General features: G+C 32.6%; 1 long non-coding RNA gene across 1 annotated transcript; it reads left to right on the forward strand.

Annotated features, from left to right (window-relative positions):
* The first annotated feature begins 5,357 nt into the window (after positions 1-5,357).
* LOC127747515 (uncharacterized) lies at positions 5,358-7,485 on the forward strand. Its single transcript, XR_008009379.1, has 2 exons — positions 5,358-6,656; positions 6,729-7,485. It is a non-coding gene; the product is annotated as an uncharacterized LOC127747515 (long non-coding RNA).
* The last annotated feature ends 3,858 nt before the right edge of the window (positions 7,486-11,343 follow it).

Below are 11,343 nucleotides of genomic sequence, written 5' to 3' on the forward strand. Positions count from 1 at the left end.
AATAGTAACAATGATTGGATTGACCTACTTTAAAATAAAAAAATAACTATTTTTAAATTAATTTGATATATATTAATTATAGTCATTAATTATAATTATTAACTTGGTTTCTTATACCTATGATTATTTTCTTATATATCTAAATATATATTATTCAACGATTAAATTTTAACCCAATGATATTATTAATTATATGTTAATAAAATTTTGTCCCAACTAAATATATCATACTGGACTATTAAAATTTTTAACTTTATAGTAAATTTTAACCCAACTATTAGCTGTTTTATACAATATCAATAAATTTTTTAGTTCATCTAATAATATTATATAAGATTTAATTTTTGTTTGAATAATAATCTAAAATTATTATTTATTATTATCATTTTTTTAACTTAACTATTTTATTTTTTTCTTAGTTAAACTGAAAATCAATAAAAATAAAAATTTAAAAATAAAAAAAATCATGTTAAAAAATTTAAAAATAACATAACCAAAAATAACTGTCGTAATATATAAATTAAGATAACAATTTAAATTTTTCTAAAACTAATTTAATTAATTGCTAATATTAGAACTAAACTATTTAAATAATATTTAAATCATTCTAGACTTTAGACGCGTATAAATTAGAGTCATTTTCGTAACAATAACCAATTGAAATAATGTCATTAGCTTGAACATTTATAATATGTGTAAATTCAGGCCATCATCTTATTGAATAAGTTTTATTATCTGCTATCCATGTACTATAGTAAGGTATAGAATAGTAGCCACAACGAAAAACTAAATTAACCTTTATTCCCATCAATGGCATTGCATTGACGCACCAAAAGGTTATAGTTTCGAAAAAAAGACCACGATATTCTATAAAATTATTTTTTATTATGAAAAAGTGTAAGAAAAAAATTTAAATATAGTACCAATCTTTGTATCTCCAAGTCTAACATAATTCTTTAAAAACTGAATCTAAATTGAGAAAATTCAACCTCATTATATGCTTCACTTTAAAGATTTTTTTGTAGATATAGAAAGCATGGAGAAGACGATTGGAAGCCATTGCTCAATCAAAAATAAAACTCTTTTTCAAAAAACTAATTTTACCCACCTTTCATTAGCTAGGTTGATTATAATATATGAGTAGATTCAACTATTCTTTAGTAAAATAGAATTTACTGTCTTTTTGTTAAACTCTTATATCCATATAATTGGAAGCTGAATCAATAAATACACCTCGAGGTGATATTTGATATATAGATGTGGTGCATTGTATTGCGACAAAGGACAATCACACTATAACGTTAGACGAAAACAATAAATTTGAGTAAAAATTATCTAATTATCAAAAGAATAATAGGATGACAACATATAAAAATATCATAAAAAATTGTACCTTAAAATAATCAATTTCGATGAAAAATGAATAATATATTTAATTTTTATTCTATAAAATAGTTAAAAAAATAATAAATTAAAAAATTAAATAAAATATTTTGACTCTTAAATATAAACTCATAAATCACAAAAAATACTATATATACCTTTTAGTAATACAAAATTAATTATAAGAATTAATTATTGATATCAATATCAATTTGATACTAATAGAATACACAAGTGTATAATAAAGAATATTAACAAAGCTATTAATGTTAATATCATATTTATGGCTAATTTATTATATTAAAAAATATATGATAATAATTGACAATTAATAAAATTAGAATAATTGAAACATTGGTAATTAGTATAATTTGTATTAAATGTTATATAATTATAAAAAATAATTTTCTAAAATAAAAAGAGAAAGATATATATTCAGTGATGGATCTAAAAAAATTTAATAATAGGGACAAAATATAAAAAATATTATGTGTACACTAAAAATTAATCACAAAATTAGTAACAATATATTTATGTTATATTTAATGTTTATTTTATATTTCAATATGTGAATGATTTGGTGTTGATTTTGTATGTACACTTAACAAAGTTCACAAACTATAAACATAATACGATAATAACTTTTATAATTATATTTTGTTATTGTAAAATTTGATTAGTCTTTAAATTATCTAACCAACAAATTAAAAATACTAAAATAGTAATTTAAATAATAATATATAATTTAAAATTCTATTCTCTAGTTCGATTTCATATTTTAAAAAGATTGATTAATTTTTTTTATTGTCATCAGTACAATCAAATGTCATTTTTTTAAATATATATTATTAAATAATTATTTAAAAATTCATCTTCTATATGATTACAAAGCCAACTTTTTATGATATTTATAGTTTAAAATTTTTTTTCAACTAATACAGTTACTACGAGTAAAATTAAGGGTTAAGTACGATTTTGGTCCCAAAGGTAGGAGCTGAAAATTTATTTCATCCTCGACATTTTTTTTCGCTACAAAATGGTCTCAAAAGGTTTAACTTAGTTTTAAAATCATCCTTCGAACGAAAATACCCTTCTCCCTTCTTCCCCAAAAATCAACCAGAAGCAGAAGCTAAAGCTAAGAAGCAAAAGCAAAAGCTGAAGCAGAACAGAAGCAACACCAATAAAACAACAACAACTAGAAGCAAAGAATAACAACAACAAAAGCAGCTAGAAGCAGAAGAACAACAACAACAAAAGAACAACAACGGGAAGCCAGAACTTAAAAAATCATCATCATCATCATCAAAACTCAAAACTCAGAAAAATAAAAATCCAAAACTCATAACTCAGAAAAAACAATGGATAATAGAATCAGAAGAACAATAACAACAACAATGGCTAATGGAATTATAAGAAAAAACAGAAAAACCAAAAGAATTGATAACTAGAAACCGGCAAGGAGCAGCGATGACCGATGACCGAACGAGGAGGAGGAGCAGAAACAGCGAGCGGCGCGCGACATCCACTCTCGTAGATCTGCTAGCGTCGACATCGAGCCAGGAAGAGGAGCAACGGCAAGATCTGGCGGTGAGATCCAGTGACGACGACGAAGACTTCGCGTTTTCCCTTCCCCTTTTCCCTTTACACGTTTTCTTTCTTCTTTTTTTTTAAATTTTTTTATTAGGGATAATTTAGTAATAAAAATTAAAAATTTAGTAAAAAAATAATTTTAAAACTAAGTTAAACTTTTGAGACTATTTTGTATCGAAAAAAAGACTGAAGATGAAATAAATTTTCAACTCCTACTTAGAGACTAAAATCGTACTTAACCTTAAAATTAAAACTAATTTCTAAAGAAGAAATACCAATGAATAAACAATATTCTTACGAATCTCAACAGATTTGATAATAATTTAATTTAGTAAGATCAAATTTAATTATTTAATAGAAGAAAATAAATATTATCATTGTGTACTACTTACAAATTTTTCAAATTATAGTGGGGTACTTGTCCCCACAACCTTTTTAGTAAATCTGTTCCTATATGACTGTATATACCAATACTAGAATGTGTCATGTGAATATTTTTAGCATTAGAATACTATTCCTTGTAAAATAATTTAATGATAACCGAAACCAACAACAAAACCAAAATGTCTATTCAAAATTAAGAGATGATCGGTTCAATCTGATTTCTGGTAATGGATTTTAGAACCGAAGTGTATATCCACATGCTAATTGCTAAAATACCATATGCAACATAAACGAAACCAAAAAGAACAAAACCGAAAAAAATATTCAAAATAAAGAGCTGATTGGTTCATTTGGTTTTTGGTTATGTATTTTTGAATCGAAGTCTATGCTCTATATTATGCTAAAATTCCATTCGGTGTTAATTCAACATAACCGATACCGAAGAACAAAACCTAAAAAAGTATCCAAAATAAAGAGCTGATCGGTTCAATTTGATTTTGGTCATGGATTTTACAACCAATGTTTAAAATACCATTTCGGTTTTAATTTTCAGCGTAGCATTCCACTCATTTACATAGCCGAGAACCAAACCGGTTTTGATTCAGTTGGCAGCTCTTAAAACGGAATGGATGACATTTGGAATTGTGTATGAACCGATTCTTTTCTTCGGTTGTATCTTTTAGTTGATATATATTTATGGTTTTTATTTTAGACGAAAACAATATTTATTTTTGTATAATAATATTATTAGATCAATATAAAATGCAACCTTGCATAAAAAAATTTTTGGAATTTGTTTTTGGACTTAAACCTTGTATATTTTTTTATTTGTCATGAACGTTGTATAAATTTTAAAAGTTCTTCTCTTATTCTATCTTTTAATTTGTATTAATATCATGACCCAATTAGTACTAAAAATAGAAGCCTTGTCCACCCGAAAGAAAAACATCATTATTCTCTTAAATTGCATGGCCAATAATATTGAAAAGAAAATTAAAAAAATTATTTATGAATATTCAAAATACTTACGAAACAACTTGAGCAAAACGAAATTAATATTGTATGCATAAAGATAGATTTCATTTGGCAAAAGCATTTAAACGCTTAAAGTTTCATTCTATATATCCTCGTCATTCACACCACCATCACCATCATACATTCTTCGCTCACCATCTAGCCATTCTTAAAATTTGTCAGATCTATACCAAGAATTAAAATACCAAATAAAAAATAACTATATATATGTACCTCTGTAGTTCATGAAGCCAAGTGGTTGAAGGATAATATTTATGTGAGAATTCAGTACTTGAGAACACACCTCCTATCTAATCTCTTCAAGAGAATTAGATCGAAGTGTGGATCTTTCTTTTATAATATGTATATATAATGATCAAGTCTTAACTATGAAAGACTAAAATAAAAGAATATTCAATCATAGAGATTCGACTAATGAATGACAAGGCGACAAGGGGGAGAGAAAAGTCTTCCGAAGAAGAAGACCTCATTGATCGCAGTATCAAAAAATCGAAATTGAACAGGGACGAGATCATCCCAGATGCAGACCAATCCACCAAGGAAACCACAGAAGCTACGGAGAAGAAGACAACATGGGCAGATAAGGTGAAAACGATAACGAATCCTCTAGAATCTACAACCATTCCTGGCTCGTACCGGGATAAGCTCATGCAAGGGGATACAAAGATGGAACTCCCACCAGATGAGATCATTCAAATGGTGATTCATGATTACGATCATGAAGACTGGAAAGAGAACTCCAAGGAGGGTTCCGCTCCCTTCAATCAAGCCGGTTGTTGAGGTGTGGCTAGAAGAATACGACACATGGTGCTGACCATGAAAATCTTCTTTGATTGTGAAGCTGCTCGGAAACACGTAACCTTATTTTGGACTATGGAATCTTGGGTGAAACATGTTTGGGCTAAGGCTGGAGAAGTGAGAGTCATGGTTCTAATGGGGGATTTCTTTCTCATTCATTTTGCAGAGGAAGGCGATTATCGCCATGCACTCTTAGAAGAACCATGGCAAATGGCAAATCATTACTTACTGGTCCAAAGGTAGAGGCCCCTCTTCGTACCCTTTACACAATCAGTTCAAAGACTGGCAGTGTGGATCAGAATTTCAGGCTTTCCAGTGGAGCTCTATACTGAACAATTTCTATGGAGGGCCGTAAGCAAGATTGGGACGATGCTAAAAATCGACCAAAATACCTCTATACGCTCTAGAGGCAAGTTCGCTTGGTTGTGCGTAGAGGTAGACCTGCAAAGGCAGTTAGTTCTAGCAATTCAAGTCCTTGGAAGGGAATTCAAAATAGAGTATGAAGGTCTGCATATGATCTATTTTGGCTGTGGAAAATACGGCCATCGCCAAGAACTATGCCCGGACAAGAGAGATGAAAATGTAGTGATGCCTGTGGTGGCTACCACCACAGAAACAAACTCGACAACCCTGATGGATAAGGAAGGATTTGATTTGGCAGGGATACCACAAACAGAATCTTTTCAAACTCAATCAGGTGCAATAAATGCAGAATCAAATCCCTTGATTTCGAGGCAAACGAATGGCGAAGGAAAATGGAATGATGGCACTGTTTTTGGGCCTTGGATGATAGCCAAGAAATCTTAGCAACATACCACTCGCAGCTATCCCAAATTGGGTCCTGGGCCCAACAAAAGTTTACAAGTGGGACAGGTTCCAGGTATGAGGTGCTCGAACAAGAAGATCCCCAAATCCAAGGCCCTAATATTCATAGCACAAATGAACCAACACCTTTATCAAATGCCCAAACCTTTTATTTGAAGAACAAAAAAAAGGTTCTTCCAAAAGTCTCAGGAGCTAACCCGAATCAAGGAAAGGGGCACCAGACGAGTACTAATTCAAATTAGGGAGCATCCCACTCAACTAAAAAAGTTACTATGCAACCTTCGTCTAAAGGTAAGGAGGTTATGGAGTCACGCAACAAAACAACAATGAAGAACAAACAAGATTACTACTGGCTCTCCCTTGAACTCATAAAACAAATAAGTAATATGTTTGATGGTGTATTTCCTCACTCGGTGGTAGTACCGTCTTCACAAATATATTACCCAACTAAGGAAAAGGTAGATATGGCTAATCGGATTCATCGGAATGTCGTGAAGGCAATTTTGGCGACGGATCCACCTGACCCTGGAGCAGGCATGACCACAATTAGCAACAAAACCGAGTTGATTTTCTCCAATAATAGGGATGATGCAGTGAACATGGTGGTGGACCAAAACCTTTCTGGGGTTCATACTTGATCAGTAAGATGCTGTTGTTTATACTACTTTCTTATACTCTTTATTATTTATGAATATCATAACATGGAATTGCAGATGTGTAGGTAGTAAGGGATTCCTTGGTCTGATTAGGGAGCTTTGTAAAAGACTTCACTCCAACTTTCTTTCTCTGCTAGAAACCCACATAACTGGTAAAAAGGCTACTTTGATTGCAAAAACTCTTGGTTTCTCTGATTGGTACTTAATGGAAGGTGTTGGTTTTTCTGAGGGTATATGGTGTTTATGGAACTCCTCTCTTTGGCATGTAGAAGTCATCAAAGCTCGTAGACAATTTGTTCATCTTAAAGTTGCCACAGGAATAGAATGTCATTAGTTCTTAACTATGGTTTATAGCTCTCCCCAGTACAATTCTATATCAGAACTCTAGAATGGTCTGCAAAGACTGGTAGGACAGGTTACAGGAGAGTGGTGTGTTGGAGGAAACTTCAATTGCACATTATCATCAGTGGATGCTGGTAACAACTCGAGTATTTCTTAAGACTCTCATCACTTTGTAAACAGTCTTTTAGATTGTGGACTACACAACTTAGGTTACCAAGGCCAGCCTTTCACCTGGCAGTGAGGTAGAACCTGTTGAAGGTTGGACAGATATGTTGGTAGTGATTTGTAGTTTCAACGATTCAGTCATGCACTGGTCAAGCACCTTCCCAAGCTTAAGTCTGATCATGTGCCAATTCTGCTCATTCTAGACACTAGTAATGGAGTTGGTTCATTAATAAACCACAAATTTATGGTTTATTTTGTATTGAAATGAGTGAATTTTATCAACTTATTCCACATTTATTCATTGAAATAGTATGGTTCTGTGAATTCTTCCTAAATTGTACTTAAGATTAGAAACATACTTTTTAGGCCCTTAAATTGCTAAATTTAATTTACTTTAATTCCATTCGATACTTTGATGTGTTTGTTAAAGTGATTTCAAGCAAGGATGGCTTGAAAAAGTGAAGAAAAAGCATGCAAAATAGAGAATTCATGAAGAAATGGAGTTTGGAGCATTTTAGAATCATGCGTACGTACGCCTCATGTGTATGTATGACTTCCAGCACTTGACTGCACTTAATTGAACACGTGGGTCGCAATTTCAGACCAATTTTTGGCTCAATCCAACTCATTTTTGAAGTATTTCAAGCCAAACTCAAGGAGAATCAAAGGGAGAGCAATTAGGATAATTTAGTTTATGTTTTATGTTAGATTTCTAGAGAGAGAAGCTATCTCTTCTCTCTAGAATTTAGAGTTTTAGATTTAGTTTTCTCCCTAGATTTAAGGTTTGATATTACTTTGATTTAGTTTTATTTACAATTTCTCGTTCTAGCATCTTAATTCTCTTATTGTTACTTGTTTATTTCTCTAGTTTGTTACTTTCATGTTTATGAACTCTTGTTAATTTTGATTCTATTTAATGCAATTTGATGTTTTATGTTTCTTTGATGTTTTTTTGAGTTATTGTGATTATTTTCTTGAAATTGGTAGTTTAAATTTTATTATTCATGCGATTTACCATTTTTTTCCTTTTATGCATGCCAAGTGTTTGACAAAGTGTCTCTTTTAGTTATTAAGTAGTTTTTCACACTCTTTGCTTGAGATTGAGGACTTAGGTGACCTTAAATAATTGATGTCCAATATTAATTAGTGGTTTAGGATTGTTAGTTGATTTCGTTTCCACTAACGCTAGTATTTTACTAAGCTAATTAGTAAGTTGGTTAAGATTTGCGGATTAAGATCAATTATGCCTATTTGACTTATCCTCGATGTTAGGGTTGACTAAGTGGGATTAACTCTTCATAATTGTCATGTTTGTGGTCAATGACGAGGATAAGAAATCTTGACTCTCAACCCTTACCAAGACCCTTTGTAACATTTGAATTTCTTTTCCTTTATTAGTTAATTGTCATTTACTTTCTTGCTATTTAATTTTATGTTAATTGCTATCACAATCCCCTTTTCTCTCATAGCCAATGATGAGCACACCTTCCTACAATTTCGTGGGACAACAACCCAAGATTTAAAACTCCTAATTTTTATTGGTTTGCATTGTGACCAACAAATTAAACATTGATTGAGAGTTAATTATTGGTTTAGACTATGCACAACAAAATTCTGTTGAGAAATTCTAGACCGACATCAAACATTTTCTATCATTCATCCATTCGTCCCTTTCGCTTTTTAGCTGCATGGATGATTCATGATGACTTCAACAATTTGATTACAAGGAGCTGGCACAGGGATGAGGAGTTGAACCTAAATGTTGAAAGATTTACAAATGCTACAAAAGTATGGAATAAAGAGGTGTTTAGAGATCTATCTCGTCGGAAGGCTCGCATTTTTGCCTGACTTGTTGAAATTTTTGAATAACTCCTCTTTGAAATCAACTCTTTCTTTGATAAGTTGTTGGCGGAAAAGAGCTTGAAGCCCTTCTCATTCAAGAAGAAATTTATTGGAAGTAATGCTTCAGATGTAAATGGTTAAATTATGGGGACAAGAACACCACTTATTTCCATAACTTGGCCACAATGAGAAGAAAGAGAAACAAAATCTTAATATTGAAGAATGAGAAAAGTGAGTGGGTGGATAATCTAAATGCACTAGAAAACCTTGGTATGCAACACTTCTAAAAGTTATACACAAATGATACTCCGTATGAAAAGCTTGAATCTCCTAGACTCTTTCCTAACCTTACGATGAGGAAAAAACAAAGCTTGACAAAATGGTAACGTTAGAGGAAATTATAGATGCCCTTTTTCTCTATAGGGGTGTGAAAAGTATCGAGACCGGATGGTCTTCCTACAACGTTTTACCAGAGCAATTGGCAGATTGTCAAGCCATTTGTAAAAAATTGGGTTAAGAAGATCTTCAGGAATCTTGTGGATATTAAGAAAGTTAACAATACCTTTATATCCTTGATTCCTAAACATCATAGCCGTGAAACTTTTAGCCAATTCCGCCCTATCGGTCTTTGTAATGTTTCTTATAAGTTGGTTACAAAAATCATTGCATTGCGATTAAAAGAAGTTATTCCAAAGCTCATCAACCCTACTCAATGCAGTTTTGTATCAGGAAGCAAAGTGCAGATAATATCATTGTGGCTCAAGAGGCTATCCATTTTATGCGTAAGAAAAAGGAAAGTATTGGTTTCACGACAATAAAAATTGATCTTGAGAAAGCCTTTGGCTGTCTTAACTGGTAATACATCCAAGACACTCTCACCGAAACAGGCCTGCCGGAATCTTTAATTGACCTGATTGTAAATTGCTTTTTCTTATCTGAAATAAAAATTCTTTGGAATGGGACCCGCTCTGCATCTTTCTCTCCCTCTAGAGGTGTTCGACAAGGTGACCCATGTCGCCGTACCTCTTTATCCTGTGCATCAAACGCTTATCCCAAATCATTCTGTTGTAGTTAAACACAAATCTTAAGAACCTATCAAATTGTCCAAAAAAGGACTAGCTCTTTTCCATCTTTGCTTCGCATATGACATTGTTCTATTCGACAAAGCAACACTAGAATATGTGGATATCATGAAGAACATTCTGGACCTTTTTTGTCGCTGCTCTGGGCAAAAAGTAAATTATGATAAGTCTTGCGTCTTTTTCTCGGCAAATATGTGGCTAGACAGAAAGGTGGAGCTTAGTAGGGCATTGGGCATGCGTTTGATCACTAATCTGGGAAAGTATTTAGGTGTTTTTTTACTCCACAACTGAGTTAAGAAAGAGTATTTTTAGTTTATTAGTGACCAAATGGAGAACCATTTAAGCTCTTGGAAATCTCATAACCTATTTTTGGCGAGAAGGATAACTTTAGTAAAATCTACTCTAGCAACAATACCATCCTATATAATGCAAACAATAAATATTTCTATAAGTATTTGTGAAAAAATTGATCGCATATGTAGGAACTTTGTTTGGGGAGGTATGAATCTTGAAACGAAGCCGCATCTGGTGGGTTGGGTTGGGATCGCCTCTATCTGCCAAAAAATTAAGGTGGCTTGGGTTTTAGATCTGCGCAAATCGTGCACGAAATTGTGATAATCAATGACGCCATCAACATGGTACGCTCAATTGTGATCTCAATTCTTTATCACAACTTCGCACAACTAACCAGCAAGTGCACTGGGTCGTCCAAGTAATAAACCTTACGCGAGTAAGGGTCGATCCCACGGAGATTGTTGGTATGAAGCAAGCTATGGTCATCTTGTAAATCTCAGTCAGGCAGATTCAAATGGTTATGAATGATTTATGAATAAAGCATAAAATAAAGATAGAGATACTTATGTAATTCATTGGTGAGAATTTCAGATAAGCGTATGGAGATGCTTTGTCCCTTCCGTCTCTCTGCTTTCCTACTGTCTTCATCCAATCCTTCCTACTCCTTTCCATGGCAAGCTGTATGTTGGGCATCACCATTGTCAGTGGCTACAATCCCGTCCTCTAAGTGAAAATGTTCAACGCGCTCTGTCACAGCACGGATCATGTCGGAATAGAATCTAGTGATTCTTTTGCGTCTGTCACTAATGCCCCACAATCTTGAGTTTGAAGCTCGTCACAGTCATTTAATCATTGAATCCTACTCAGAATACCACAGACAAGGTTAGACCTTCCGGATTCTCTTGAATGCCGCCATCAATTCTAGCTTATACCACGAAGATTCCGAT

Source organism: Arachis duranensis, chromosome 5, assembly GCF_000817695.3.
Source record: "Arachis duranensis cultivar V14167 chromosome 5, aradu.V14167.gnm2.J7QH, whole genome shotgun sequence".
NCBI classification, from domain to species: domain Eukaryota; kingdom Viridiplantae; phylum Streptophyta; class Magnoliopsida; order Fabales; family Fabaceae; genus Arachis; species Arachis duranensis.